The sequence below is a fragment of the Oryctolagus cuniculus genome, chromosome 6 (assembly GCF_051225735.1).
Source record: "Oryctolagus cuniculus isolate XC-2025 breed Fujian yellow rabbit chromosome 6, ASM5122573v1, whole genome shotgun sequence".
In the NCBI taxonomy this organism is placed as follows: Eukaryota; Metazoa; Chordata; class Mammalia; order Lagomorpha; family Leporidae; genus Oryctolagus; species Oryctolagus cuniculus.
This window is the reverse complement of record NC_142872.1, coordinates 1,040,154-1,066,687: the sequence shown is the minus strand read 5'-3', so window position 1 is coordinate 1,066,687 and position 26,534 is coordinate 1,040,154. Positions and strand designations below refer to the sequence as shown.

At 39.7% G+C, this 26,534-nt stretch overlaps 1 pseudogene; it reads left to right on the top strand.

Moving 5' to 3' along the window:
• The first annotated feature begins 21,615 nt into the window (after nt 1–21,615).
• On the top strand, nt 21,616–22,477 carry LOC149125882 (olfactory receptor 14A16-like; annotated as a pseudogene).
• Nucleotides 22,478–26,534: the final 4,057 nt, after the last annotated feature.

Genomic DNA, 26,534 nt, shown 5'->3' with positions numbered 1-26,534 from the left:
GATTCCTCCATTTTGTTGCAAATGACTGGATTTTGTTGTTTCTTACTGCAGTATAGTATTCTAAAGAGTACATATCCCATAATTTCTTTATCCAGTCTTAGCTATTGTGAATTGAGCTGCAATAAACATTAGGCTGCAGACCGCTTTTTTTTTTGCCAATTTAAATTCCTTTGGGTAAATCCCAAGGAGTGGGATGGCTGGGTCGAATGGTAGGGTTATATTCAGGTTTCTGAGGAATCTCCAGACTGACTTCCATAGTGGCTTGACCAGTTTGCATTCCCACCAACAGTGGGTTAGTGTCCCTTTTTCCCCACATCCTCGCCAGCATCTGTTGTTGGTAGATTTCTGAATGTGAGCCATTCTAACTGGGGTGAGGTGAAACCTCATTGTGGTTTTGATTTGCATTTCCCTGATTGCTAATGACCTTGAACATTTTTTCATGTGCCTGTTGGCCATTTGGATTCCTCTTTTGAAAAATGTCTATTGAGGTCCTTGGCCCATCTCTTAAGTGGGTTGCTTGTTTTGATCCTGTGGAGTTTCTTGATTTCTTTGTAGATTCTGGTTATCAACCCTTTATCAGTTGCATAGTTTGCAAATATTTTTTCCCATTCTGTCGGTTGTCTCTTCACTCTCCTGACTGCTTCTTTTGCAGTACAGAAACTTCTCAATTTGATGCAATCCCAATAGTTGATTTTGGCTTTGACTGCCTGTGCCTCCCGGGTCTTTTCCAGAAATTCTTTGCCTGTGCCAATATCTTGAAGGGTTTCTCCAATGTTCTCTAGTATCTTGATGGTGTCAGGTCATAGATTTAAGTCTTTAATCCATGTTGAGTGGATTTTTGTGTAAGGTGTAAGGTAGGGGTCTTGCTTCATGATTCTGCATGTGGAAATCCAATTTTCCCAGCACCATTTATTGAATAGACTGTCCTTGCTCCAGGAATTAGTTTTAGATCCTTGATCAAATATAAGTTGGCTGTGTATGTTTGGATTGATTTCTGGTGTTTCAATTCTGTTCCATTGGTCTATCCATCTGTTTCTGTACCAGTACCATGCTGTTTTGATTACAACTGCCCTGTAGTATGTCCTGAAATCTGGTATTGTGATGCCTCCAGCTTTGTTTTTGTTGTACAAGATTGCTTTAGCTATTCGAGGTCTCTTGTGCCTCCATATAAATTTCAGCACCATTTTTTCCAGATCTGAGAAGAAGGTCTTCGGTATCTTGATTGGCATTGCATTGAATCTATAAATTGCTTTTGGGAGAATGGACATTTTGATGATGTTGATTCTTCCAATCCATGAGCATGGAAGATTTTTCCATTTCTTGGTATCCTCTTCTATTTCTTTCTTTAAGGTTTTGTAATTTTCATCGTAGAGATCTTTAACATCCTTGGTTAAGTTTATTCCAAGGTATTTGATTGTTTTTGTAGCTATTGTGAATGGGATTGATCTTAGAAGTTCTTCCTCAGCCATGGCATTGTCTGTGTATACAAAGGCTGTTGATTTTTGTGCATTGATTTTATACCCTGCTACTTTGCCAAAGTCTTCTATGAGTTCCAATAGTCTCTTAGTAGAGTTCTTTGGGTCCCCTAAATAAAGAATCATGTCATCTGCAAAGAGGGATAGTTTGAGTTCTTCCTTCTCAATTAGTATCCCTTTAATTTCTTTTTCTTGCCTAATAGCTCTGGCTAAAACTTCCAGAACTATATTGAATAGCAGTGGTGAGAGTGGACATCCCTGTCTGGTACCAGATCTCAGTGGAAATGCTTCCAACTTTTCCCCATTCAATAGGATGTTGGCCGTGGGTTTTTCATAGATTGCTTTGATTGTATTGAGGAATGTTCCTTCCAAACCCAGTTTGCTTAGAGTTTTCATCATGAACGGGTGTTGTATTTTATCAAATGCTTTCTCGGCATCTATTGAGATAATCATATGGTTTTTCTTCTGCAGTCTGTTAATGTGGTGTATCACATTGATTGTCTTGCGCACAGTAAACCATCCCTGCATACCAGGGATAAATCCCACTTGGTCTGGGTGGATGATCTTTCTGATGTGTTGTTGCATTCTATTGGCGAGAATTTTATTGAGGATTTTTGCATCTATGTTCATCAGGGATATTGGTCTGTAATTCTCTTTCAGTGCTGCATCTTTTTCCGGCTTAGGAATTAAGGTGATGCTGGCTTCATAGAAAGAATTTGGGAGGATTCCCTCTTCTTCGATTGTTCTGAATAGTTTGAGAAGAATTGGAGTTAGTTCTTCTTTAAATGTCTGGAAGAATTCAGCAGTGAATCCATCTGGTCCTGGGCTTTTCTTTGTTGGGAGGGCCTTTATTACTGTTTCACTTTCTGTCTCAGTTATGGGTCTGTTTAGATTTTCGATGTCTTCCTGGTTCAATTTAGGTAGGTTGCATGTGTCCAGGAATCTATGCATTTCTGATAGGTTTCCCTGTTTGCTGGCATACAAGTCCTTGTAGTAATTTCTGATGATTCTTTTTGTTTTTGTGGTGTCTGTTGTTACATTTCCTTTTTAATCTCTGATTTTATTGATTTGGGTCTTTTCTCTCCTTTTTTCAGTTTGTTGGGCCAATGGGGTGTCAATTTTGTTTATTTTTTCAAAAAACCAGCTTCTCGTTTGGCTGATTTTTTGGAATGTTTTTCTGGATTCAATCCTGTTGATTTCTTCTCTGATTTTAATTATTTCTCTTCTCCTACTAGATTTGGGTCTGGTTTGCTGTAGGTTTTCTAGATCCTTGAGGTGAACTGAAAGCTCATTTATTTGGTGCCTTTCCAATTTCTTGATGTAGGCACCTATTGATATAAACTTTCCTCTTAACACTGCTTTTGCTGTGTCCCATAAGTTTTGGTATGTTCTACTGTTATCCTCATTTACTTCCAGACAATTTTTGATTTCTCTTTAGATTTCTTCTATAACACATTGTTCATTCAGGAGCATGTTGTTCAATCTCCTTGTGTTTGCGTATGCTCTAGGGATTCCTGAGTTGCTAATTTCCAACTTCATTCCTTTATGGTCTGAGAAGCTGCATGGTATGATTCTAATTCTTTTGAATTTGCTGAGACTTGCTTTATGGCCTAGTATGTGGTCAATCCTAGAGTAGGTTCCATGTACTGCTGAGAAGAATGTAAAATCTTTAGCTGTAGGATTGAAAGTTCTGTATATATCTGTTAGATCCATTTGGGCTATAGTGTCATTTAAATCTACTGTCTCCTTGTTGATGTTCTGTCCTGTTGATCTGTCTATTTCTGAGAGTGGAGTATTGAAGTCCCCCAGTACTATTGTATTGGGGTCTAAGTCTCCCTTTAAGTCCGTTAACAAATGTTTTAAATAGACCGGTGCCCTGTAGTTAGGTGCATATACATTGATAATTGTTATATCTTCTCGTTGTATTGATCCCTTAATCATGATATAGTGCCCCTCTTTGTCTCTCTTAACAGTTTTTGTGGTAAAGTTTATTTTGTCTGATATTAAGATGGCTACGCCCGCTCTTTTTTCATTTCTGTTGGCATGGTATATCTTATTCCAGCCTTTCACTTTCAGTCTGTATGGATCTTTGTTGGAAAGATGAGTTTCTTGTAAGCAGCAAATAGATGGGTTTTGTTCCTTAACCCAATCAGCCAATCAGTGTCTTTTAACTGGACAGTTAAGGCCATTCACGTTCAATGTGACTAATGAAAAGTGGTAACTTTGTCCTGCCATTTGCCAAAGATAAGTTCTAATATATGCCTTGAATTCCCTGTGATCTTTTGCTGTGAGGTTTCCTTCCTTGGTTTCCTTCCTTTACCTTCTTTCATATTGATGACCGTGTTTCTGTGTTTCTGTGTGTAACACATCTTTAAGCATCTTTTGCAGGGCTGGACGAGTGGCAACAAATTCTTTCAATTTCTGTTTGCTATGAAAAGTCTTTATTTCACCTTCATTCACAAATGATAGCTTTGCAGGATATAATATTCTGGGCTGGCAGTTTTTCTCTCTTAGTACCTGGGCTATATCTCGCCATTCCCTCCTAGCTTGTAGAGTTTCTGATGAGAAGTCAGCTGTGAGTCTGATTGGAGATCCTCTGAGAGTAATCTGACGTTTCTCTCTTGCACATTTTAGGATCTTTTCTTTATGGTTCACTGTGGAGAGTTTAATTACAATGTGTCATGGTGAGGATCTCTTTTGGTCGTGTTTCTTAGGGGTTCTGTGAGCTTCCTATACTAGGATTTCTCTGTCCTTCTCCAAACCTGGGAAATTTTCTGTAAATATCTCACTAAAAAGGCCTTCTAATCCTTTCTTCCTCTCCATGCCTTCAGGAACTCCTAGAACCCGAATGTTGGGTTTTTTAATAGTATCCTGAAGATTCCCAACAATATGTTTTAGATTTCTAATTTCCTCTTCTTTTCTTTGGTCTGACTGTATCCTTTCCTGTTCTCTGTCTTCTAAGTCCGATATTCTCTCTTCTGCTTCACCCATTCTGTTTGTAAGGCTCTCTATTGTGTTTTTCATTTGATCTATTGAATTCTTCACTTCAGTCACTATCACAGTTTCCTGTTGTACTAGTTGTTTCGTTTCATTTTGATTCCTCCTTAATATTTCATTTTCACGAGAGAGATTTTCTATCTTGTCCATTAAGGATTTCTGTAGTTCAAGAATTTGTTTTTGAGAACTTCTTAATGTTCTTATCAATTTTTTGAGATCTGCTTCTTGCATTTCTTCTATGTCATCATCTTCATAATCTTGAATTGGGGTGTCTTTTTCATTTGAGGGCGTCAAGGTGACTTCCTTGTTTTTATTACCTTGGTTTTTGCGTTTGTTATTTGGCATATTGGAGATATTTGGTTTCTTCACTGTGGTGCTTTTTCTTGTTATACTATGACTCTAGATTAAGTGGACTATCTGTTTTTGATGGAGCCTTAGGGCTTGAGATGGGTGTGGCCTGAGAGCTCTGTTTGGTGCGCCAAAGGTGACACTCCTAGGTTAGGCGTGGTAAATCTCTCTCTCTCTCTCTTTTTTTTTTTTTTGATTCAAAAGGGAAGTAATTCTGCACAGCTGAACGAAGTTGGAGGTAGTTAGCAGGCAAATGATATACCCACAGGAGCCAGAGATCAGAAGCTCTTTCCCAAGGACCACACAGGGAATCTGTTCTGACCTCAGAGTGGGCTCAAATTCTCCTTCAGTCTCCCACTGGGTTGCCAAAGTTACGGAATTGTAGCGTCTCTAGAGAGTGCTCATGTGAATTCCATGAGTTCTCTCCCCCACCGTCTCTTTTTTCACAGTCTCAGTTCAGTAGCACCACAAATTTACTAGGTCCTAATCTCCTGTTAATTCGCCCCACCCAGAGTCAGGTTTTTCTGCTAGGCTCATGGCCGGTGCAGACCTGAGGTCGCTCTGCTTATGACGTATGTCCAAGATGGCGCCTGCTCTTTGTCTTGCTCGCCCTTGAGGGTGAATGGAGAGAGAGAAACCCGTGTCCATACCAGTCACTTTTTTTTTCTCTCTCTCTCTCTCTTCCAGTTAGCCTGGTGAACTTCCCCCTGCCCGGGGGTCGTTCCCTCTAGTCTCCTCTCTCTGCTTGCCTGCCAGTGTCTCGGGCTATTGAGGTTCGACTCACCTTGCGTTCCAGCGCTGGTGTGTTGAGTCTGCCGCTGGTGTCCCGAACTGTGGGTTCCCACAGTTAACTGAAATGATCCCTGTTAAACATAAGAGTGGGAATAAGAGAGGGAAGAGATGTATAATTTGGGACATGCTCAAGCTGACTTGCCCCAAATGGTAGAGTTAGAAACATACCAGGGGATTCCAATTCAATCCCATCAAAGTGTAATGTACCAATGCCATCTCACTATCCAAGTGAACAATTTCAGTTCACAATTGATCATAATGAAAGGACTAAGAGTCAAAGGGAGCACATAAACAAGTCTAGTACCTGCTAACACTGACCGATAGAATAAAGGGGAGAGTGATCCAACATGGGAAGTGAGACACTCAGCAGACTCATAGAATGGCAGATGTCCTAAATAGCACTCTGGCCTCAGAATCAGCCCTAAAGGCATTCCGATCTGGCTGAAAAGCCCATGAGAGTATTTCAGGCATGGAAAGCCAAGACACTCTGGCAAAAGATCTCTGTGAGTGAGATCCCAGTGGAAAGAACAGGTCATCAAAGAAGGAGGTACCTTTCTCTGAAGGGAGGAGAGAACCTCCACTTTGACTATGACCCTGTCTAAACAAGATAACAGTTGGAGAACTCAGAGGGCTTCCATAGCCTTGGAAACTCATGACTGGAGCATAGGGAGATTACTGATGCCATAGACAGGAGTGTCAATTGGTAAAGTCAACAACAGGAGTCACTGTGCACTTACTCCTCATGTAGGATCTCTGTCCTTAATGTGCTGTGCATTGAGATTTAATGCTATAACGAGTACTCAAACAGTATATTTCACTTTGTGTTTCTATGGGGGTGCAAACTGTTGAAATCTTTACTTAATGCATACTAAACTGATCTTCTGTAAAAAAAAAAATAAAGAAATTATCAAGTCCCAACTTGACTCTCACTGGGATTAAACATGACAATAGGTCTGATCTGATTTCATCATCATTTAAAAAAAATCATCTATTATTTTTCACTTTATGTTTCTGTGTGGGAGCAAACTGTTGAAATCCTTACTTAATGTATACTAAGCTGATCTTCTGTATATTAAGATAATCGAAAATGAATCTTGATGTGAATGGAAGGGAGAGGGAGTGGGAAAGCGGAGGGTTGTGGGTGGGAGGGACAGTATGGGGGGGAAGCCATTGTAATCCATAAGTCGTACTTTGGAAATTTATATTCATTAAATAAAATTTAAAAAAAATATCTTTGGCAAATGGCAGGGCAAATGTACTACATATCAATAGTCACATTGAACTATTCAGGTTAATGACCTGAACTGTCCAGTTAAAAAGACACCGATTGGCTGATTGGGTTAAGGAACAAAACCCATCTATTTGCTGCTTACAAGAAACTCATCTTTCCAACAAAGATCCATACAGACTGAAAGTGAAAGGCTGGAAAAAGATATACCATGCCAACAGAAATGAAAAAAGAGCGGGTGTAACCATCTTATTATCAGACAAAATAAACTTTACCACAAAAACTGTTAAGAGAGACAAAGAGGGGCACTATAGAATGATTAAGGGTTCAATTCAACAGGAAGATGTAACTATTATAAATATATTTGCACCTAATTACAGGGCACCGGTCTATTTAAAAGATTTGTTAACGGACTTAAAGGGAGACTTAGACTCCAATACAATAGTACTGGGGGACTTCAATACTCCACTCTCAGAAATAGACAGATCAATAGGACAGAACATCAACAAGGAGACAGTAGATTTAAATGACACTATAGCCCAAATGGATCTAACAGATATCTACAGAACTTTTCATCCTACACAGAAAGCATTTACATTCTTCTCAGCAGTACATGGAACCTACTCTAGGATTGACCACATACTAGGCCATAAAGCAAGTCTCAGCAAATTCAAAAGAATTAGAATCATACCATGCAGCTTCTCAAACCATAGAGGAATGAAGTTGGAAATTAGCAACTCAGGAATCCCTAGAGCATATGCAAACACATGGAGATTGAACAACATGCTCCTGAACGAACAATGTGTTATAGAAGAAATCTAAAGAGAAATCAAAACCTTTCTGGAAGTAAATGAGGATAACAGCACAACATTCGAAAACTTATGGGACGCAGCAAAAGCAGTGTTAAGAGGAAAGTTTATATCAATAGGTGCCTACATCAAGAAAATGCAAAGGCACCAAATAAATGAGCTTTCAGTTCACCTCAAGGATCTAGAAAACCTACAGCAAACCAGACCCAAATCTAGTAGGAGAAGAGAAATAATTAAAATCAGAGAAGAAATCAACAGGATTGAATCCAGAAAAACATTCCAAAAAATCAGCCAAACGAGAAGCTGGTTTTTTGAAAAAAAAAAAAAAAAACAAAACAAAATTGACACCCCATTGGCCCAACAAACTGAAAAAAGGAGAGAAAAGACCCAAATCAATAAAATCAGAGATGAAAAAGGAAATGTAACAACAGACACCACAGAAATAAAAAGAATCATCAGAAATTACTACAAGGACTTGTATGCCAGCAAACAGGGAAACCTATCAGAAATGCATAGATTCCTGGACACATGCAACCTACCTAAATTGAACCAGGAAGACATCGAAAACCTAAACAGACCCATAACTGAGACAGAAAGTGAAACAGTAATAAAGGCCCTCCCAACAAAGAAAAGCCCAGGACCAGATGGATTCACTGCTGAATTCTTCCAGACATTTAAAGAAGAAATAACTCCAATTCTTCTCAAACTATTCAGAACAATCAAAAAAGAGGGAGTCCTCCCAAATTCTTTCTATGAAGCCAGCATCACCTTAATTCCTAAGCCGGAAAAAGATGCAGCACTGAAAGAGAATTACAGACCAATATCCCTGATGAACATAGATGCAAAAATCCTCAATAAAATTCTCACCAATAGAATGCAACAACACATCAGAAACATCATCTACCCAGACCAAGTGGGATTTATCCCTGGTATGCAGGGATAGCGCAATGTTCGCAAAGCAATCAATAAGATACACCACATTAACAGACTGCAGAAGAAAAGCCATATGATTATCTCAATAGATGCCGAGAAAGCATTTGATAAAATACAACACCCGTTCATGATGAAAACTCTAAGCAAACTGGGTTTGGAAGGAACATTCCTCAATACAATCAAAGCAATCTATGAAAAACCTACGGCCAACATCCTATTGAATGGGGAAAAGTTGGAAGCATTTCCACTAGGTCTGGTACCAGACAGGGGTGCCCATTCTCATCACTGCTATTCAATAGTTCTGGAAGTTTTAGCCAGAGCTATTAGGCAAGAAAAGAAATTAAAGGGATACAAATTGGGAAGGAAGAACTCAAACTATCCCTCTTTGCAGATGACATGATTCTTTATTTAGGGGACCCAAAGAACTCTACTAAGAGACTATTGGAACTCATAGAAGATATTGGCAAAGTAGTAGGGTATAAAATCAATACATAAAAATCAACAGCCTTTGTATACACAGGCAATGCCATGGCTGAGGAAGAACTTCTAAGATCAATCCCGTTCACAATAGCTACAAAAACAATCAAATACCTTGGAATAAACTTAACCAAGGACATTAATGATCTCTACGATGAGAATTACAAAACTTTAAAGAAAGAAATAGAAGAAAGAAATAGAAGAGGATACCAAGAAATGGAAAAATCTTCCATGCTCTTGGATTGGAAGAATCAATATCATCAAAATGTCCATTCTCCCAAAAGCAATTTATAGATTCAATGCAATGCCAATCAAGATACCGAAGACCTTCTTCTCAGATCTGGAAAAAATGATGCTGAAATAAATATGGAGACACAGGAGACCTCGAATAGCTAAAGCAATCTTGTACAACAAAACCAAAGCCAGAGGCCTCACAATACCAGATTTCAGGACATACTACAGGGCGGTTGTTATCAAAACAGCATGATACTGGTACCGAAACTGATGGATAGACCAATGGAACAGAATTGAAACACCAGAAATCAATCCAAACATCTACAGCCAACTTATATTTGATCAAGGGTCCAAAACCAATACCTGGAGTAAGGACAGTCTATTCAATAAATGGTGCTGGGAAAATTGGATTTCCACACGCAAAATCATGAAGCAAGACCCCTACCTTTCACCTTACACAAAAATCCACTCAACATGGATTAAAGACTTAAATCTATGACCTGACACCATCAAATTATTAGAGAGCATTGCAAAAATCCTGCAAGATATAGGTACCGGCAATGACTTCTTGGAAAAGACCCCAGAAGCACAGGCAGTCAAAGCCAAAATCAACTATTGGGATTGCATCAAATTGACAAGTTTCTGTACTGCAAAAGAACCAGTCAGGAGAGTGAAGAGACAACCGACAGAATGGGAAAAAATATTTGCAAACTATGCAACTGATAAAGGGTTGATAACCAGAATCTACAAAGAAATCAAGAAACTCCACAGGATCAAAACAAGCAACCCACTTAAGAGATGGGCCAACGACCTCAATAGACATTTTTCAAAAGAGGAAATCCAAATGGCCAACAGACACATGAAAAAATGTTCAAGATCACTAGCAATCAGGGAAATGCAAATCAAAACCACAATGAGGTTTCACCTCACCCCAGTTAGAATGGCTCACATTCAGAAACCTACCAACAATAGATGCTGGCGAGGATGTGGGGAAAAAGGGACACTAACCCACTGTTGGTGGGAATGCAAACTCGTTAAGACACGGTGGAAGTCAGTCTGAGATTCCTCAGAAACCTGAATATAACCCTACCATTCGACCCAGCCATCCCACTCCTTGGAATTTACCCAAAGGAAATTAAATTGGCAAACAAAAAGCAGTCTGCACATTAATGTTTATTGCAGCTCAATTCACAATAGCTAAGACCTGGAACCAACCCAAATGCTCATCAACAGTAGACTGGATAAAGAAATTATGGGACATGTACTCTATAGAATATTATACAGCAGTCAAAAACAATGAAACCCAGTCATTTGCAGCAAGATGGAGGAATTTGGAAAACATGCTGAGTGAATTAAGCCAGTCCCAAAGGGACAAATATCATATGTTCTCCCTGATTGGCGACAACTAACTGAGCACCAAAAAGGAAACCTGTTGAAGTGAAATGGACACTGTGAGAAACAGTGACTTGATCAGCTCTTGTCCTGATGGTTGATGTACAATGTAATACTTTATCCATTTTAGTATTTTTTTTGTTCTAGTACCATTGGTTGAACTCTGTAATTAACACGCATTTATTCTTAGGTGTTTAAATTTTAACTGAAAAGTGATCCCTGTTAGGAATTTGGAAAACATTGTGTTGAGTGAAATAAGCCAATCCCAAAGGGACAAATACCACTTGTTCTCCTTGATAGGTGACAACTAACTGAGCACCAAAAAGGAAACCTGTTAAAGTGAAATGAACACTATGAGAAACTTTGACTTGATCAGCCTTCAACCTGACTGTTGATGAGCAGCTTAATATGTTATCCCTCTTAGTATTTTTTTTGTTTGTTCTACTTAATACTTTTGGTTGAATACTGTAATCAATACACAATTCTTCTTAAGTGCTGAAACTTAACTGAAAAGTGATCGCTGTTAAATATAAGAGTGGGAATAAGAGAGGGAAGAGATGTGCAATTCGGGACATGCTCAAGCTGACTTACCTCAAACAGTAGAGTTAGAAACATACCAGGGGATTCGAATTCAATCCCATCGAGGTGGCATGTACCAATGCCATCTCACTAGTCCCAGTGATCAATTTCTGTTCACAATTGATCGTAATGATAGGACTAAGAACCAAAGGGATCACATAAACAAGACTAGTGTCTGCAAATACTAGCTGATAGAATGAAAAAGGGAGAGAATGGTCCAACATGGGAATTGAGATACCCAGCAGACCCATAGAATGGCAAATGTCCTAACAGCACTCTGGCCTCATAATCAGCCCTTAAGGCATGCGGATCCAGCTGAAATGCCCATGAGAGTATTTCAGGCATGGAAAACCAAGACACTCTGGGGGAAAAAAAACCCTAAATGAAAGATCTCCACGAGTGAGATCCCAGTGGAAAGAATGGGTCATCAAAGAAGGAGGTACCTTTCTCTGAAGGGAGGAGAGAACTTCCACTTTGACCATGGCCTTGTATAAAAGTGATCTGAGTCAGTGAACTCAGGGGGCTTCCATAGCCTTGGCAGCTCATGACAAGTGCCTAGGGTGATTACAGATGCCATAAACAAGAGTGTCAATTTGTTAAGTCAACAACAGGAGTCACTGTGCACTTACTCCTCATGTAGGATCTTTGTCCTTAGTGTGCTGTACATTGAGATTTAATGCTATAACTAGTACTCAAACAGTATTTTTCACTTTATGTTTCTGTGTGGGAGCAAACTGTTGAAATCTTAATATATGCTAAACTGATCTTCTGTATATAAACAGAATCAAAAATGAATCTTGATATGAATGGAAGGGGAGAGGGAGTGGATAAGGGGAGGGTTGCGGGTTGGAGGGACATTATGGGGGGGAGCCATTGTAATCCATAAGCTGTACTTTGGAAATTTATATTCATTAAATAAAAGTTAAAAAAAATGAAATCCGGTCATTTGCAACAAGATGGAGGAATCTGGAAAACATTATACTGAGTGAATTAAGCCAGTCCCAAAGGGACAAATATCATATGTTCTCCCTGATTGGCGACAACTAACTGAGCACCAAAGGGGAAACCTGTTGAAGTGAAATGGACACTATGAGAAACAGTGACTTGATCAGCCCTTGTCCTGACTGTTGATATACAATGTAATACCTTATCCCTTTTAGTATTTTTTTTTGTTTTAGTAATATTGGTTGAACTCTGTAATTAACACACAATTATTCTTAGGTGTTTGAATTTAACTGAAAAGTGATCCCTGTTAAATATAAGAGTGGGAATAAGAGAGGGAGGAGATGTACAATTTGGGACAGGCTCAATCAGACTTGCTCCAAAGGGTGGAGTTAGAAACATGCCAGGGGATTCCAATACAATCCCATCAAGGTGGCATGTACCAATGCCATTTCACTAGTCCAAGTGATCAATTTCAGGTCACGATTGATCACACTGATAGGTCTAAGAGTCAAAGGGATCACACAAACAAGTCTAGTGTCTGCTAATACTAGCTGATAGAATCAAAAAGGGAGAGAACGATCCATCATGGGAAGAGGGATACACAGCAGACTCATAGAATGGCAGATGTCCTCAATAGCACTCTGGCCTCAGAATCAGCCCTTAAGGCAGTTGCATCTGGCTGAAGAGCCCGTGAGAGTATTTTAGGCATGGAAAGCCAAGACACTCTGGAAAAAAAAAGAAGACCTAAAAACAAGATCTCTGCAAGTGAGATCCCAGTGGAAAGAACGGGGCCATCAAAGAAGGAGGTACCTTTCTCTGAAGGGAGGAGAGAACTTCCAATTTGACTATGACCCTTTCAGAATAAGATCGAAGTCGGCAAACTCAAAAGGCTTCCATAGCCTTGGCAACTCATGACTGGAGCCTAGGGAGATTACTGACACCATAAACAAGAGTGTCAAATTGTTAAGTCAACAACAGGAGTCACTCTGTACTTACTCCTCGTAGGATCTGTCCTTAATGTGTTGTCCAATGTGAAGTAATGCTATAACTAGTACTGAAACAGTATTTTACACTTTGTGTTTCTGTGTGGGTGCAAACTGATGAAATCTTTGCTTAATATATACTAAATCGATCTTCTGTATATAAAGATAATTGAAAATGAAACTTGATGTGATGGAATGGGAGAGGGAGCGGGAGTTGGGAGGGGTGTGAGTGGGAGGGAAGTTAGTGGGGGGAAAGCCATTGTAATCCATAAACTGTACTTTGGACATTTATATTTACTAAATAGAAGTTAAAAAAATGAAGTGCAGCAGCTGGTAGTTGATCCAGTGTCCATATGGGATGCTAGCAATGATGGGCAGCAGCTTTACCCACTAAACCACGGTACCAGGCCCAAGTGAGATTCTTAACCATTAATCTCATAAAACTGTAAAACAAAATTTTATAAAACTATTTGCAGCAATGTTGATACACATAGACATCTCTTTCTTGTTTCTTTGTTCTTTTTTGTTCTGTTTTGTTTTTCAATTTTTAGCTCTCACATATAAGGGAGAACATGTGGTATTTGTCTTTCTGGGTCTGGCTTATTTTGCTCAACATGATGTGCTCCACTTGTGTCCATTTTGCCACAAATGGTAGAATTTCATTCTTTTTTATACCTGAATAATTTCTATTGTGTATGTATACCATATTTCCTTTATCCACTTATCTGATGATGGACACATTGATTGATTCCAAATTTTGGCTATTGTGAACAGTGCTGCTGTGAAGATGGTGGTACACATATCTCTTTGGTACATTATGTTTCAGTCTTTTGGGTTTTTACTCAATAGTGGGATTGCTGGATCATATGGCAAATCTATTTCTAGTTTTTTAAAGAAATCCTAGTTTTCAAAAGTGGCTGCATTAATTCATTCCCACTGAATGTGTGTAAGTGTTCCCCTTAGTCCACATCCTCACCAGCATTTGTTACTATCTGTGTTTTAGCTGTTAGCCATTCTGACAGAGGTAAGGTGATACCTTATTTTGGTTTTGATTTGCCTTTCCCTAATGGCTGCTGATGTTGAACATTTTATCATAAATTTGTTGGCCATTTGTATTTCTTCTTTTAAAAAATGTCTATTGAAGTCCTGCAGCCATTTCTCAACTAGATTGTTTGTTTTTTGTTGTTGTTGTTGTTGTTGTTGAGTTTTCAAAGTTGCTAGCATATTTGAGAATATTAATCCTTTATCAGATAGGAGGTTTGCAAATATTTTTCCCATTCTGCTGAATGTCTGTTCACTCTATTGAACATTTACCTTCTTGTGCAAAAGCTTGCTATAGTCTCATTTATTTAGTTTTTATATAAAATTTTTATTTAATAAATATAAATTTTGAAAGCACAACTTTTGGATTATGCCAGTTTTTCCCACATAACCACCCTCCCACCCTCAAACCATCCCATCTCCTATGCCCGCTCCTATCCCATTCTTCATTAAGATTCATTTTTAATTATCTTTATATACAAAGAACAACCTAATGTATACTAAGTAAAGATTTCAGCAGTTTGCACCCACAGGCACAGAAAGAATAAAGTACTGTTTGAAGACTAATTTTACTGTTAATTCTCATAGTACAACACACTAAGGACAGAGATCCTACATGGGGAGCAAGTGCACAGTGACTCCTGTTGTTGATTTAACAATTGACACTTTTATTTATGACATCGGTAATCACCCAAGGCTCTTGTCATGAGCTGCCAAGGCTATGGAAGCCTCTTGAGTTCACAAGCTCTGACTTTATTTAGACAGGGCCATAAGCAAAGTGCAAGTTCTCTCCACCCTTCAGAGAAAGGCACCTCCTTTGATGGCCCCTTCTTTCCACCAGGATCTCACTCACAGAGATCTTTCATTTAGGTCATTTTTTGCTACAGTGTCTTGGCTGGCTTTCCATGCCTGAAATACTCTCATGGGCTTGTTAGCCAGATTCAAATGCCTTAAGGGCTGATTCTGAGGCCAGAGTGCTGTTTAGGGGATTTGTCATTCTATGAGTCTGCTGTCTGTCCTGCTTCCTGTGTTGGACCATTCTCTCCTTTTTAATTCTATCAATTATTATTAGCGGACACTGGTCTTATTTATGTGATTCCTTTGGAACTATATGAAGTTATAAACTTAAACTGATCACTTTAACTAGTGAGATGGCATTGGTACCTGCCAACTTAATGGGATTTGGAGTCCCGTGGCAAGTTTTTAGCTTGACTCTTATGGTAAGTCAGAGGGAGTGTGTGCCAAACTGCACAACTCCTTCCTCTCTTATTCACACTCTTATTTTTAATAGGGATCAATTTTTGATTGTATTTAAACACCTAAGAATAAAGTGTGTTAAGTAAAGTGTTCAACCAATGGTATTAAGTAGAAAAAGAAGGGGCTGGGGCCATGGCACAGTAGGTTAATCCTCTGCCTGTGGTACTGGCTACCCATATGGGTGTCGGTTCTAGTCCCGGCTGCTCCTCTTCCAATCTTGCTCTCTGCTATGGCCTGGGAAAGCAGTGGAGGATGGCCCAAGTCCTTGGGACCCTGCACCCATGTGGGAGACCAGGAAAAAGCACCTGGCTCCTGGATTCGGATCAGCACAGGTCTGGCCATTGCAGCCATTTGGGGAGTAAACCAACAGAAGAAAGACCATTCTCTCTGTCTCTCCCTCTCACTGTCTGTAACACTACGTCTCAAATAAATAAAAAATATTTTTTTAAAAAAGTAGAAAAAGAAAATACTAAAAAGAACAGTGAGGACAAGGACTGATCAAGACAGCGCTTCACATAGTTTCAGTTTTACTTCTACAGGTTTCCTTTTAGGTGCTCAGTTAGTTGTCACCAATCAAGGAGAACATATGATATTTGTCCCTTTGGCACTGGCTTATTTCATTCAGCATGATGTTTTCCAGATTCCTCCATTTTGTTGCAAATGACTGATTTCATTTTTAACTGCTATATAGTATTCTATAGAGTACATATCCCATAATTTCTTTATCCAGTCTTCTGTTGATGGGTTGCTTACAGGTCTTAGCTATTGTACATTGAGCTACAATAAACATTGAGGTGCAGACAGCTCTTTTATTTGCCAATTTAATTTATTTTGAGTAAATTCCAAGGAGTGGAATGGCTGGGTCATGTGATAGGGCTATATTCAAGTTTCTGAGGAATCTCCAGACTGACTTCCATAGTGGCTCTACCAGTTTGCATTCCCACTAATAGTGGATCAGTGCCCCCTTTTCCCCACATCCTTGCCAGCATCTGTTTTTTGTTGATTACTATATGCAAGCCATTCTAACCAAGGTAGGTGAAGCCTCATTGATGTTTTGATTTGCATTTCCCTGATGGCTAGTGATCCTGAATATTTTTCATCTGTCTCTTGGCCATTTGGATTTCATATTTTGAAAAATATCTATTGGGGTCCTTGGCCCATCTCTTAATTGGGTTGGTTGTTTTGTTGTTGTGGAGTTTCTCCATTTTTTTTTGTAGATTCTGCTTATCAACCCTTTATCTGTTGCATACTTTGCAAATATTTTTTCCCATTCTGTCAGTTGCCTCTTCACTTTCCTGACTGTTTCTTTTGCAGTACAGAAACTTCTCAAATGGATGTAATCCCAATTTTTAATTTTGGCTTTGACTGCCAGTGCCTCCGGGGTATTTTCCAAGAAGTCTTTGCCTGTGCCTGTATCTTGCAGGGTTTCTCCAATGTTCTCTAATAATTCGATGGTGTCAGGTCATAGATTTAGTCCTTAATCCATGTTGAGTAGATTTTTTGATAGGTGTAAGGTGTGGGTCTTCCTTCACGCTTCTGCATGTGGAAATCCAATTTTCCCAGCACCATTTATTGAATAGACTGTCCTGGCTCCAGGAATTGGTTTTAGATCCTTGATCAAATATAAGTTGGCTGTAGATGTTTGGATTGATTTCTGGTGTTTCTATTCTGTTCCATTGGTCTATCCATCTGTTTCTGTACCGGTACCATGCTGTTTTGATTACAACTGTCCTGTAGTATGTCTTGAAATCTGGTATTGCGATGCCTCTGGCTCTGTTTTTGTTGTATAAGATTGCTTTAGCTATTTGAGGTCTCATGTGCCTCCATATTTATTTCAGCATCATTTTTCCCAGATCTGAGAAGAAGGTCTTTGGAAATTTGATGTAATAATGTTTTTTTTTATTTGTAAGGTAGAGTGATAGACAGTGAGAGAGAGAGAGAGAGAGACAGAGAGAAAGGTCTTCCTTCCATTGGTTCACACCCAAAATGGCCACTATGGCTGGTGCTGTGCCGATCTGAAGCCAAGAGCCAGGTACTTCTTCCTGGTCTCATGCTGGTGCAGAGTTCCAAACACTTGGGCCATCCTCCACTGCACTCCTTGGCCACAGCAGAGAGCCGGATTGGAAGAGGGCAGCCGAGACTTGAACCCAACACCCATATGGCATGCCTATGCCACAGGCAGAGGATTAACCAAGTAAGCTTTGGTGCCATCCCCTTATCTCTTGTTATCTTATTGAATCTGTAAGTTGCTTTTAGGAGAATGGACATTTTCATGATATTGATTCTTCCAATCCAAGAGCATGGAAGATTTTTCCAGTTTTTGGTATCCTCTTCTATTTGTTTAAAGTTTTGTAATTGTCATTGTAGAGGTCTTTGAAATCCTTGGTTCAGGTTATTCCAAGGTATTTGATTTTTTTATAGCATTTGTGAATGGGATTGATTTAGAAGTTCTTTCTCAGCTGTGGAATTGACTGTGTATTCAAAGGCTGCTGATTTTTGTGTACTGATTTTATATCCTGCTACTTTACCAAACTCTTCTATGAGTTCCAGTAGTTTCTTAGTAGAGTTCTTTGGATCCCCTAAAATAAAGAATCATCTTGTCTGCAAAGAGGGATAGTTAGACTTCTTCCCTCCCAATTTGTATCCCTTTGATTTTTTTTTTCCTAATGCCTCTGGCTAAAACTTCCAGTGCTATATTGAATAGCAACAGTGAGAGTGGGCATCTCTGTTTGCTACCATATCACAGTGGAAATGCTTCCAACTTTTCCCCATTCAATAGCATGCTGACCATGGGTGTGTAATAAATTGTCTTGATTGTGTTGAGGAATGTTCCTTCTATACCCAGTTTGCTTAGAGTTTTCATCATGAAAGGGTATTGTATTTTATTGAATGCTTTCTCTGCATCTGTTGAGATAATCGTATGGTTTTTCTTCTGCAGTTTGTCAATGTGGTGAGTAACATTGATTGATTTGCAAACATTTAACCATCCCTGCATACAAGGGATAAATTCCACTTGGTCTGGGTGGATGATCTTTCTGATGTGTTGTTGGATTCTGTTGGCTAGAATTTTATTGAGGATTTTTGCATCTATGTTCATCAGGGAATTGGTCTGTAATTTTATTTCTCTGCTGCATCTTTTTCAGGTTTAGGAATTAAGGTGATGCTGGCTTCATAGAAAGAATTTGGGAAGATTCCCTTTCTTTCAATTATTTTGAATAACTTGAGAAGAATTAGAGTTAGGTCTTCTTTAAATGTCTGGAAGAATTCAGCAGTGAATCCATCTGGTCCTGGGCTTTTCTTTGTTGGGAGGGCCTTTATTACTGATTCAATCTGAGTTGGTTACAGGTCGTTTAGTTGTTCTATGTATTCCTGGTTCAATTTAGGTACGTTGCATGTGTCTAGGAATCTATCCATTTCTGCTCGATTTCCCAGTTTGTTGGCATACAAGTCTTTGTAGTAATTTCTGATGACTCTTTTTATTTCTGTGGTGTCTATTTGCTACATTTCCTTTTTCACCTCTAACTTTATTGATTTGGCTCTTCTCTCTCCTTTTTTGATTAGTTGGGCTAATGGTGTGTCAATTTTTTATTTTTTAAAAAAAAAAACAGCTTTTAGTTTTGCTGATCTTATGCGATTTTTATTTATTCCATTTTGTTATTTTCTTGTCATTTGAATTATTTCTTTTCTCATACTAGTTTTGGGTTGGTTTGCTGTACTTTTTCTAGGTTCTTGAGTTGCATTGATAGCTAATTTATTTGGTGCTTTTCCAAATTCTTGGAACTGAAGGAAGATCTCTCTCTTTGTCTAGTTCTGTCTCCCTCTCTCTTTCTATCTCTGTCTCTTTGTGTGTCTCTGTATGTATGTGGGTGTTATTCTGCCTTTGAAATAAATACAAATAGGGGGCTGGCACTGTGGCACAGTGGGTTAATGCCCTGGCCTGAAGCACCAGCATCCGATATGGGTAACGGTTCAAGATCTGGCTGCTCCACTTCTGATCCAGCTCTCTGCTATGGCCTGGGAAAGCAGTACATGATGGCCTAAGTTCTTGGGCCCCTGCACCCATGTGGGAGACCTGGAAGAAGCTCCTGGCTCCTGGCTTTTGATTGGGGCAGTGCTGACCATTGTGGCCAGCTGGGGAGTGAACCAGATGATAGAAGATTTCTCTCTCTCTCTCTGTGTCCATCTCTCTGCCTCTCTTTTCTCTTTGTAACTCTGACTTTCCAAATAAATAAATAAATCTTTTTGAAAAAAAGAAATAAATACACAAAATAAAGAAATAGAAGAAGAACAAACTAAAACTTATGAGAAAAGAGAAATAATAAAGATCATAGCAGAAATAAGATGGAGACTAGAAAAACTACAGGAAAGACTAACAAAACTAAAAGTTAGTCTTTTGAAAAAGTAAGCAAAATTGACCAACACTTAGCTAGACTGAGAAAGGAAAGGGAAAGAAGAACCAGGTAAACAAACCACAGATGAAAGGGAGAGGAGGGAGGATCGGGCAAAATTGCAGAATAGGTTCTCCAGCAGCCATCCTTCTGCAGAAATGTCAATCTGAACAACTATCTGTCAATGAAATACAATCACAAGAGCTATGGTAACTAAATGAGAGATAAACAACAAGTGAGAGTGTTTGGCACACTGGTTACGATGTCACATGGGATGCCGACATCCCATATCGAAGTACCTGTAATCAATTTCCAATTCCGCTTTCAACTCCAAGTTCCTGGTAATGTCTGTGGTGGGAGGCAGCAGTGATAGCTAAGTGCTTGGGTCCCCACCACCCACATGTGAAGTCTAGAATGAGTTCTTGGCTCCTGGCTTTGGCTTAACCCAGCCCCAGCTGCTGTGGACATTAGGGGAGTAAAACATTGGTGGGGGATTTCTCCAGCCTTAAAGCACACAAGGCCCAACCTCCAGAGAGGCCACCTTGCCCAGAAAGGATCCATGCTGCACACTTCAACTTAGCAATAGCCTTTGATAAGGATTGCATGGTTCACACATTTGCAGTGAGCTCTGCCCTAGACAACAGTGCTATTTTCCCAGAAGTGTCCTATAAATAGCAATCATGTTTTTAAGACAAATACAGCAAGTAAACCAGAGATGACTTAATCACAAAGTGTCTGTGTGGTTTCCCAGAAAAAAATAAGCATGACTGTCAGGGCATTCTGGCATGCCAAGGATTAGAGCTTGGTATTAATAAATTCGTTGGGAGCACCTGGTGGATAAATATATGCATGCATGTGCACACATACGCGAACATAGTTGACAGGCACATAGATGACAGGTAGGTAGGTGGATGGCTGATTTTTCTAGGTAAATGTAAATCATAAGTTGTTCTTGAGCTAAAATGTATGTGTTTTAGACCTTCTGTGACATTCTTTGTTTCATGATTTTAGGTTATTGCTTTGTTTTATTATAAACACTATATCTAATGAGACCCAGCACAATTATCCCCATTTGATATCTCTACAACCTTCCTTCCACACATTTCTTTCTGTTTGAAAATTACATTGATGTACACTCTTTTTAGTTTGCTATTGCTGTTTGATGTCAGTTTTTAATTGGATAGCTTCTAGTGAAATAGGTAAAATCCACCTGTTTTGAATTTTTCAGGAATGTGGGATCAACCCTTAAGTGGCCACTTTTTTTTGGTGGCTGTATAGGCTTAGGCATATCCCTTGTTTTTTTTCTCCCTTTCTCTAGATGGACACAGATTTACAACATTTTTTTTTGGAAGAGCATGAAGAGGATGGTGTGCAGCCAAGGGAAAACATGGAAAATACAAAAATAGAGTAGCTGCAGGAGATTTTATGAATAGAGTTCGAAAAGCAGCTAAAAGAAATTCATTCTATAGCTTGGTGATTATCTTTATATTGTCATGATTTTTCTTTAATGTACCTTAGAAACGAGTGAAGATGTCAGAAATGTAAGTATCCTCCTCTGCAATATTAAGGGCAGATAAAGAAAAGGCTGCACTATAAATGCTTTAACTCCCCAAGGATCTCTTTCTGTAACAACACTTTCCTTTCCATCCTAGAGAACGTTTGTCCAGTCACATATCCGTGGCAGCATTCCAGCTCATGAGACTGTCTGTGGTCTGATGGCAGCAAATTACTTGTGGTATGACATTTTTACTAACTCTTCTGGTGGCTCTTGTTGGCAACCTCCTTATTATTACAGTGTCCTCTTTGGACCAGCACCTCCACCAGCCCATGTACTTCTTCCTCAAGCACTTGTCCTCTTGGACCTCTGCTATATCCTGGTCACCCTTCCCAAGGCCATCAGAGACAGCCTGACAAGCAGCACCTCTATCTCCTTCTGGGGATGCATGCTTCAGGTCTTCCTCATGGAAGACCTCATGGCCAGTGCAAAGATGGCCTTGCTCACCGTGATGTCCTGTGACCGCTATGTGGCCATCTGCCTTCCTCTGCACTATGAGGTCATCATGAAGAGGAGCACCTGCATCAAGATGCCTCTATTTCCTGGCTCAGCGGTGGACTCTCTGGAGTCCTGCACATGGCCACCACCTTCTCCATGCCCCTTGTGGTGTCCAGCATGGTTCCCCAGTTCTTCTGTGAGATCCCTCAGCTGCTCAGCCTCTCTTGTTCAGAAGACTACTGGGCTGAGGTTGGGGCAGTCGCCATCACATCCTCACTGGGTTTTGTCTGCTTTCTCTCCATTGCTCTCTTCTACACTCACATCTTCTCTACCGTGTTGAGGATCCCCTCCACCGAGGGTCAGTCCAGGGCTTTCTCCACCTGTGTCCCTCACCTTGCCATGGTAACTCTTTTCCTCAGTGGTGCTGCGATGGCCTACCTGAAGCCAGCAGGAGATGCATCTTTGACTTTTGACGTGTTGGTGTCTGTGTTCTATACAGTAGTCCCCCCAACCCTTAATCCCATCATCTACAGCCTAAGGAATCAAGACAGGAAGGTTGCTGTGAAATACTTAAAGATCCTGTCGTTTGATTCTATCACCTGCTGAAGGGTGTCAAGTATAGGGTAGCCAATTGAAATTATTGGTGTAGCACCTGTTAACTCCATTGGGTGATATTAATAGCCTACCTTCTTCTTTTTTTAATTCTTTTTTAAATTTTTTTATTTATTTTTTATTTAGTAAATATAAATTTTCAAAGTACAGTTTATGGATTACAAAGGCTTCCCCCCAATAACTTCCCTCCCACTCACACCCCTCCCATCTCCCGCTCCCTCTCCCATTCCATTCACATCAAGATTCATTTTCAATTATCTTTATATACAGAAGATCCAATTCAGTATATATTAAGCAAAGATTTCATTAGTTTGCACCCACAAAGAAACACAAAGTGTAAAATATTGTTTCAGTTCAAGTTATAGCATTACTTCACATTGGACAACACATTAAGGACAGATCCTACATGAGGAGTAAGTACACAGTGACTCCTGTGTTCACTTAACAATTTGACACTCTTGTTTATGGCGTCAGTAATCTCCCTAGGCTCTAGTCATGAGTTGCCAAGGCTATGGAAGCCTTTTGAGTTCACCAACTTCGATCTTATTCTGAAAGGGTCATAGTCAAATTGGAAGTTCTCTCCTCCCTTCAGAGAAAGGTACCCTTCTGGAGCACACTGATAGTTCGGGGAGAGATAGTTTAATAAAAGTGGAGATACTGCAGGTTCAAGGAAGAGTAGGGGAGGAAACAGCAGAAGAAACTCTTCCGGAATACGTGATTCACAGCAGACCTGCGTGGAGAGCATGGGAGCCCACAGATCGGGACACCAGCGGCATACTCAACACACCAGCGCTGGAACGCGAGGTGAGCCAAACCTCAATAGCCCAAGACACCGGCAGGCAAGCGGAGAGAGGAGACTAGAGGGAACGACCCCCGGGCAGGGGGAAGTTCACCAGGCTAACTGGAAGAGAGAGAGAGAGAGAAAAAAAAAGGTGACTGGTATGGACACGGGTTTCTCTCTCTCTGCTCACCTCTCAAGGGCGAGCAAGACAAAGAGCAGGCGTCATAAGCAGAGCGACCTCAGGTCTGCACCGGCCCTGAGCCTAGCAGAAAAACCTGACTCTGGGTGGGGCGAATTAACAGGAGATTAGGACCTAGTAAATTTGTGGTGCTACTGAACTGAGACTGTGAAAAAAGAGACGCTGGGGGAGAGAACTCACGGAATTCACGTGAGTACTCTCCAGAGACGCTACAATTCCATAACTTTGGCAACCCAGTGGGAGACTGAAGGAGAATTTGAGCCCACTCTGAGGTCAGAACAGATTCCCTGTGTGGTCCTTGGGAAAGAGCTTCTGATCTCTGGCTCCTGTGGGTATATCATTTGCCTGCTAACTACCTCCAACTTCGTTCAGCTGTGCAGAATTACTTCCCTTTTGAATCAAAAAAAAAAGAAAGAGAGAGAGAGAGAGAGGTTTACCACGCCTAACCTAGGAGTGTCACCTTTGGCGCACCAAACAGAGCTCTCAGGCCACACCCATCTCAAGCCCTAAGGCTCCATCAAAAACAGATAGTCCACTTAATCTAGAGTCATAGTATAACAAGAAAAAGCACCACAGTGAAGAAACCAAATATCTCCAATATGCCAAATAACAAATGCAAAAACTGAGGTAATAAAAACAAGGAAGTCACCTTGACGCCCTCAAATGAAAAAGACACCCCAATTCAAGATTATGAAGATGATGACATAGAAGAAATGCAAGAAGCAGATCTCAAAAAATTGATAAGAACATTAAGAAGTTCTCAAAAACAAATTCTTGAACTACAGAAATCCTTAATGGACAAGATAGAAAATCTCTCTCGTGAAAATGAAATATTAAGGAGGAATCAAAATGAAACGAAACAACTAGTACAACAGGAAACTGTGATAGTGACTGAAGTGAAGAATTCAATAGATCAAATGAAAAACACAATAGAGAGCCTTACAAACAGAATGGGTGAAGCAGAAGAGAGAATATCGGACTTAGAAGACAGAGAACAGGAAAGGATACAGTCAGACCAAAGAAAAGAAGAGGAAATTAGAAATCTAAAACATATTGTTGGGAATCTTCAGGATACTATTAAAAAACCCAACATTCGGGTTCTAGGAGTTCCTGAAGGCATGGAGAGGAAGAAAGGATTAGAAGGCCTTTTTAGTGAGATATTTACAGAAAATTTCCCAGGTTTGGAGAAGGACAGAGAAATCCTAGTACAGGAAGCTCACAGAACCCCTAAGAAACACGACCAAAAGAGATCCTCACCATGACACATTGTAATTAAACTCTCCACAGTGAACCATAAAGAAAAGATCCTAAAATGTGCAAGAGAGAAACGTCAGATTACTCTCAGAGGATCTCCAATCAGACTCACAGCTGACTTCTCATCAGAAACTCTACAAGCTAGGAGGGAATGGCGAGATATAGCCCAGGTACTAAGAGAGAAAAACTGCCAGCCCAGAATATTATATCCTGCAAAGCTATCATTCATCAATGAAGGTGAAATAAAGACTTTTCATAGCAAACAGGAATTGAAAGAATTTGTTGCCACTCGTCCAGCCCTGTAAAAGATGCTTAAAGATGTGTTACACACAGAAACACAGAAACACGGTCATCAATATGAAAGAAGGTAAAGGAAGGAAACCAAGGAAGGAAACCTCACAGCAAAAGATCACAGGGAATTCAAGGCATATATTAGAACTTATCTTTGGCAAATGGCAGGGCAAAGTTACCACTTATCATTAGTTACATTGAACGTGAATGGCCTGAACTGTCCAGTTAAAAGACACCGATTGGCTGATTGGGTTAAGGAACAAAACCCATCTATTTGCTGCTTACAAGAAACTCATCTTTCCAACAAAGATGCATACAGACTGAAAGTGAAAGGCTGGAATAAGATATACCATGCCAACAGAAATGAAAAAAGAGCAGGCGTAGCCATCTTAATATCGGACAACATAAACTTTACCACAAAAACTGTTAAGAGAGACAAAGAGGGGCACTATATCATGATTAAGTGATCAATACAACAAGAAGATATAACAATTATCAATGTATATGCACCTAACTACAGGGCACCGGTTTATCTAAAAGATTTGTTAACAGACTTAAAGGGAGACTTAGACCCCAATACAATAGTACTGGGGGACTTCAATACTCCACTCTCAGAAATAGACAGATCAATAGGACAGAAGATCAACAAGGATACAGTAGATTTAAACGACACTATAGCCCAAATGGATCTAACAGATATATACAGAACTTTCAATCCTACAGCTAAAGATTTTACATTCTTCTCAACAGTACATGGAACCTTCTCTAGGATTGACCACATACTAGGCCATAAAGCAAGTCTCAGCAAATTCAAAAGAATTAGAATCATACCATGCAGCTTCTCAGACCATAAAGGAATGAAGTTGGAAATTAGCAACTCAGGAATCCCTAGAGCATATGCAAACACATGGAGATTGAACAACATGCTCCTGAATGAACAATGGGTCATAGAAGAAATCAAAAGAGAAATCAAAAATTGTCTGGAAGTAAATGAGGATAACAGCACAACATACCAAAACTTATGGGACACAGCAAAAGCAGTGTTAAGAGGAAAGTTTATATCAATAGGTGCCTACATCAAGAAATTGGAAAGGCACCAAATAAATGAGCTTTCAGTTCACCTCAAGGATCTAGAAAACCTACAGCAAACCAGACCCAAATCTAGTAGGAGAAGAGAAATAATTAAAATCAGAGAAGAAATCAACAGGATTGAATCCAGAAAAACATTCCAAAAAATCAGCCAAACGAGGAGCTGCTTTTTTGAAAAAAAAAAAAACAAAAAGCAAAATTGACACCCCATTGGCCCAACAAACTGAAAAAAAGGAGAGAAAAGACCCAAATCAATAAAATCAGAGATGAAAAAGGAAATGTAACAACAGACACCACAGAAATAAAAAAGAATCATCAGAAATTACTACAAGGACTTGTATGCCAGCAAACAGGGAAACCTATCAGAAATGCATAGATTCCTGGACACATGCAACCTACCTAAATTGAACCAGGAAGACATCGAAAACCTAAACAGA